Source organism: Podarcis filfolensis (genome assembly GCF_964270895.1).
Source record: "Podarcis filfolensis genome assembly, chromosome: 7".
NCBI lineage: Eukaryota > Metazoa > Chordata > Lepidosauria > Squamata > Lacertidae > Podarcis > Podarcis filfolensis.
Window position 1 is genome coordinate 66116333 of NC_139603.1, and position 6000 is coordinate 66122332.

Genomic DNA, 6000 nt, shown 5'->3' on the forward strand with positions numbered 1-6000 from the left:
TTGGAATACTGTACAGTGTACATTTCTGGTTGTCACATCTGAGAAAGGATATTCTCTTCTTGGTCCTGAAGTAGAGAAACACACATGGCCTATCTTCCCTAAGGTATGAAGATAGCATGAGGAGAGGGCAAGTTCTTTATGAAAGCCATGATGCTGGCAGGGCAAACAAAGGTGTGTGTGTGTGTATTTATCCATATCCAGTTCTGCATGTTTGCTTATGACCTGATTTGCGCCATCAGGGCCAAACTAGACATTATTTTATTTTGTTTATTAAAGGTATAGCTGGCTCTTCCTCCTAAAGGTGTGCAGGGCAGAAAACACGCAAGCGAACAAACAGTTAAAAGCTCTTCAAAGCAATTCCAATACAGCTGCAGGTTGGGAAAGATCTTTACTTTAAAAGGCTTGTAGGAAGAGGAAGGAATTCCGTAGGGGCCAAAAAAGAATGGCTCCTGTCTAATCTTCAGTCGGAGGGCATTCCAAGGAGTGGGTGCCACAACACTAAAGGCCCAATTTCTTTACTGAATGGAATGAAACGCCTGATGTGATGGTATCTTCAGGAGGTCCTCACCTACAGAGCACAGCGATCAATTTGGTATTTAAGTGGGTGATGAGCTCCTAAACCTGTGCTTTTATTTTATTACAGGCATAGGTATCAGGATGCTGTCAGCGACTCCCGGCTGGTTGCCCAGGAAAGAATAAAGTCAAGGAAAAGTTTCTTACAGTCCTTTTTTACTTCAAACTTTACAGAGAGAGGCTATAGAACCCAGCTTCTTGGATAATGGCATTGTCCTGAGTGAATCTCCACCCCCCTTCTCTCCCACTTCCTCATTCATCATCATCACCATCTTCTCCTCTATGGGTGCCACTAAGTGCCCTCTGCCTTTAAGCTCTTTGTTCTCCTACTTTTAAGGCTCGCCGGGGTCTGGGAGATGGTGGGTCTGAAATGCTTTCTAGTGACAATGTGTCAGCCAGCTGCTGCTCCAGCTCTGCCTGCTCCTTCTCTCCCATTATATCCCAACTTTCCCCCTCAACTGCCTCTGAGCTGTGACCTCCCACAAACCCTGTTGTACACTGTCTTCCCCTTCCTCCTCCCTGGAAGGGTCAGGATGGGGAGATGGTCTCCACCACTCATCCTTCTCTGCCCAGCCCTTGACAATAAGGGGCAGAGTTCAAGTGGGACTGCAGTGTATGAGACATGGAGTGTTTACTACATCCCAGTGGTGACTTTGACAACAAATGCTCCCTCCCTCACAACTATAAGGCTTAGGGGGGAAAGCTCCCATTGGTGCTAATAGGAGCTGTCTCCCCAAAACCATGCCCTCCAACACCTTGAAGCCAAAATCCAGGACACCAGATTGCCAGATGCCATCTTCTCAAGAGCACAGTGGCTATTTCGGTTGCTGTGGTCACAATTTTGCGCCATGGGTTCCCCTCCCACCATAAAAAGCACTTTGGGGGGCACACCACACTTTGGGCAGGGAGGGGAATCCCACCGCGAAATCGCATGAGATCACGGCAACCAAAATGTCTGTCGTTCTCTTGCAATAAACAACAGGGCGTCTCAGTTTTTCCGGGACACTTGCTAAAACCACAGAGTCTTTCCTGTAGGATGGTTTCCACAGACATTTCAGCTTTGCATTAAAGCATATGTGCCAATAAAAACGAAACAATGGTTTGTTTTCATTGGATTCAAAGGAATCCGTCTGGGAACGGAAGGAGATTTTTGCTCACAGAATGGCAGCTCCTTTTGTTCACAGAGTGACAACCTCGGGTCACACCTGTTGCACCGAAGTGTGGGTGCACAAATAAGGAGCTGCGTGTACTCATCACACATTTCCCCCAGGCAGGGACTCAAGAAGGCTTACACAAATTAAAACAGTGCAGATATCCCAATGACCCAGCTCAATTGGTTCAAGTGTGGGGCTGATAACACTAAGGTTGCAGGTTCAATCCCTGAATGGGATAGCTGCATATTCCTACATTGCAGGGGGTTGGACTAGATGGTCCTCATGGTCCCTTCCAACTCTATGATTCTATGATCCCACTGGAGGCACCCAGAATTTTTCCAATGGACTTTTAGGAGCATAAGAAGCTGCTTTAAACTGCATCAGATCATCTGTCTATTGAGCTCAGCTTGTTGTTGTTGTTTAGTCGTTTAGTCGTGTCCGACTCTTCGTGACCCCATGGACCAGAGCACGCCAGGCACTCCTGTCTTCCACTGCCTCCCGCAGTTTGCTCAAACTCATGCTGGTAGCTTCGAGAACACTGTCCAACCATCTCGTCCTCTGTCGTCCCCTTCTCCTTGTGCCCTCCGTCTTTCCCAACATCAGGGTCTTTTCCAAGGAGTCTTCTCTTCTCATGAGGTGGCCAAAGTATTGGAGCCTCAGCTTCACAATCTGTCCTTCCAGTGAGCACGCAGGGCTGATTTCCTTAAGAATGGAGAGGGTTGATCTTCTTGCAGTCCATGGGACTCTCAAGAGTCTCCTCCAGCACCATAATTCAAAAGCATCAATTCTTCGGCGATCAGCCTTCTTTATGGTCCAGCTCTCACTTCCATACCTCACTACTGGGAAAACCATAGCTCTAACTATACGGACCTTTGTTGGCAAGGTGATGTCTCTGCTTTTTAAGATGTAGTCTTTAAGATGCTCAGCTTAGTTTATACTAACTGGCTGTAGCTCTCCAGCGTGACATCCAGGTGACAGCCCCAGCCTTACCTGCAGGTGCTGGAGGTTGAACCTGGGGGCCATCTACATGCAAAGCAGATGCTCTAATACTGAGCTGCAGCCCTTCCCAAAAATTAATATATTCTAACTATTCTTATTTCATGTTATTAGCCTAATGGACTGTAAGTCGCTTTGGGTTCCCTTGGGCAAGATATAGCATCTGACAAGTTTAATAGATAATAATCTCTAATCCAAACAGAGTTATTATGGCAGCTCTTCTTTTCACATGATCATGGGTTTCTATGCTCCTGTTTCCTGCCTTATACAGAGGCTGCATATATTTCAGTATCACTGCCGTCATCCAGTCAGGACTATGACTCACAGATTCCACAGCCACTGCCAGATCTCTATAGATGACATTGCAATTATCTTATTAGTTTCTGTCCCAGAAACTTGATGTTTATGTCTCTCGAAGTACGTTAGGCTGAGTCACTGGATCATCTGACCCAAACCCAGTTCTGATCCTTTCCTTTTCAAATCCATTGGCTGCTTAATAAATCTCCAATCTACTTCTCAAATCTCTTTGTAGAAAACCCTTCAGGAGGGTTAACTCCCCCCCCCATGCTATCAGAACGATTCTTTAAGAAACAAGGCCAAACAGATACATGGCTGGGCTTTTGAACAAAACCTTAATGTTTAAGGAAAATTCTAAGATTGAGAGGATTTCTGTTGTCAATGGTTCTTCGGAAATGGACTGCAGCAACAGGTTTTAGAGAGAGATCAGCTGCAACAGGGATGGGGAACCCTTTTTTCCAGCCTGAGAGACACATTCTCTTCTGGGGAGGTTTATGGGGGCCACATGCAAGTGGTTGCCAGGCCAGAGGGCAGAGCAATGAATCTGATTTATTTTTTTGTACAGTAGGCTAAGTTCTACACACCATACATCCTCCCTCTTCTATCCAGGCAAGCCAGAAGCCTATCAGAGTTCAAAGACCTCTGAGTTCAAAGTTCCAGCCTGCCAGGGTTAGTGAGGAGTGTGGCCTGGTAAGAGTCCCACAGGCCATACAGAGAGGACTGGAAACTCTGTTTGGCTGCTGGACCTGAAGTTCCCCATCCCTGAACTACAACCTAGACTTCGTACAGCCATTGTTTTTAGCATTGAAACAGCATTGAAACAGCTTTAATTGCAATGGGGAGCCAGTGTGGTGTAGTGGTTAAGAGCGGTAGATTTGTAATCTGGGGAACCGGGTTCGCGTCTCCGCTCCTCCACATGCAGCTGCTGGTTGACCTTGGGCTAGTCACACTTCTTTGAAGTCTCTCAGCCCCACTCACCTCACAGAGTGTTTGTTGTGGGGGAGGAAGGGAAAGGAGAATGTCAGCCGCTTTGAGACTCCTTTGGGTAGTGATAAAGCGGGATATCAAATCCAAACTCTTCTTCTTCTTCCTCTTTTGCCCAAAAGGCAGCATATACATATTAAAATGAATAATAACCTTAAATAAATATATTATATTTTCTAAGAATCCTCCGGAAAAACAATCTCTCAAAGGACCTGTTGATGGCATTTTACCATTGTACTGCTGAGAGTGTATTAACTTATGGCCTGTGTGCGTGGTTTGTGAGCTGCACGGTCAGGGGAAAAACAATGCTGTCCAGGGTTGTAAAGACTGCGGAGAGAATAATTGGGTACACTCTTCCCACCTTGGATCAAATCTATGCTTCCAGGTGGCATAAGAAAGCTGCAGAGATAGCGCAGGACAGTGCGCACCCTGGAAATGATCTCTTTCAGCTTCTGCCTTCTGGAAGAAGGTACAGGGTTATAAGACTAGGACTAGCCACCTATCCAAATGCGATTTTAGTTTTAAATGCAGTGTAAGGAGTCTCTATGGGAGTATATTGTATTTAAAAATTGGGTATCAGAGTTTTTAGGGGGCTAACCAGGTTGGGATAGCTGGGATAGCAGGCTTGTTGGTTTTTGAATGTCTTTTGTAGGTTTTTTTCAATTTCATTGTTCTGTATGGGACAATGACAATAAAGATTATCGTATCGTAAATAGAGCCACTCCTGCAAGCAGTTTTTCACCTCGCCAAGGGCATTTCCGGTCTCTAAAGTGTGTTATTAGAAAAGTGGCTCAGAGGGATGGCTGTAAGGAAAGTTCTGCAGCTTAGTGGTAGATCAACTGCTTTGTGTGCAGAAGGTTGCAGCTTGAATCACATGCATTTCCAGCTAGGGCTGAGACAGATTCGTATCTGAAATCCTGATGCCAAACAGTACTGGCTAGTCTTCAGCATAGGACAGCTCTGTATATTCCCATACAAGAAGTAGTGGAAGGGCCTCTAAAACACTTCTTACCTGCAATCTGATCAATACTGGTCACCTCCTGCTCTACAGCAGTTTGGTGTGGCCTGTGTTGAAAATACGGGTCTTCCCACAACCATCACACATCGCTCCTTCCTTAAGAGATCACCAGCACTTGGAAGTCAGTTATCACGAGCGCTTTCTTAAAACTGCATTCCAAAGCAAAATATAAATGCTGCCTAGCAAAGCAAATCTCGATATCTCACAACCTCAATATTTACTCATTGATTAAGGTGCAAATTCAAGAGGCATGCTGTCATTTTCCTAAGGTTGATACGAGCACTGGTTTCTCTCAATGACTTCCCTATTTTGTAATGCTGCAAAACTTTATTGCCTCTGGATCCTGATGTAGCTTTGCTACATGGAGGTGGGGAGGAGAGTAAGCCCCAAAAGCAATAGGGAAAATAGACATGGCAGTGGCTGCAACCATCCAGTCTAGCATGCCTCTTAGCTGTAGGAAGTGGGTGGTGCTATGGTCTAAACCACTGAGCCTCTTGGGCTTGCCAATCAGAAGGTCGGAGGTTTGAATCCCCGCAATGCTGCTGCGTCCCAGCTCCTGCCAACCTAGCCGTTTGAAAGTACTTTCCAGCGGGAAGGTAAACAGTGTTTCCCTTTGGTCTGGTACTCATCACGGTGTTCCATTGTGCCAGAAGCGGTTTAGTCATGCTGTCTGTCTGAGGACAAACGCCGGCTCCCTCGGCCTGAAAGCGAGATGATCGCCACAACCCCATAGTCGCCCTTGACTGGACTTGACCATCCAGGGGTCCTTTACCTTTACCTTGCCTCCTAGCTGTGCTAGTAGGGGGAGTTTAAGGGGAAACAAAAAGTAACACATAAGTAATGGAAGCCAATTTCAGTCCCCAATAAAATGCAATTTTATAATGCATTTCCTAAGATGCTCATGTTATTTTCACGAATATATACGTTTTTGCATGCCCCTTTCCCCATTGTGCCCTTTTTAAATGCATTTTTTTTCCA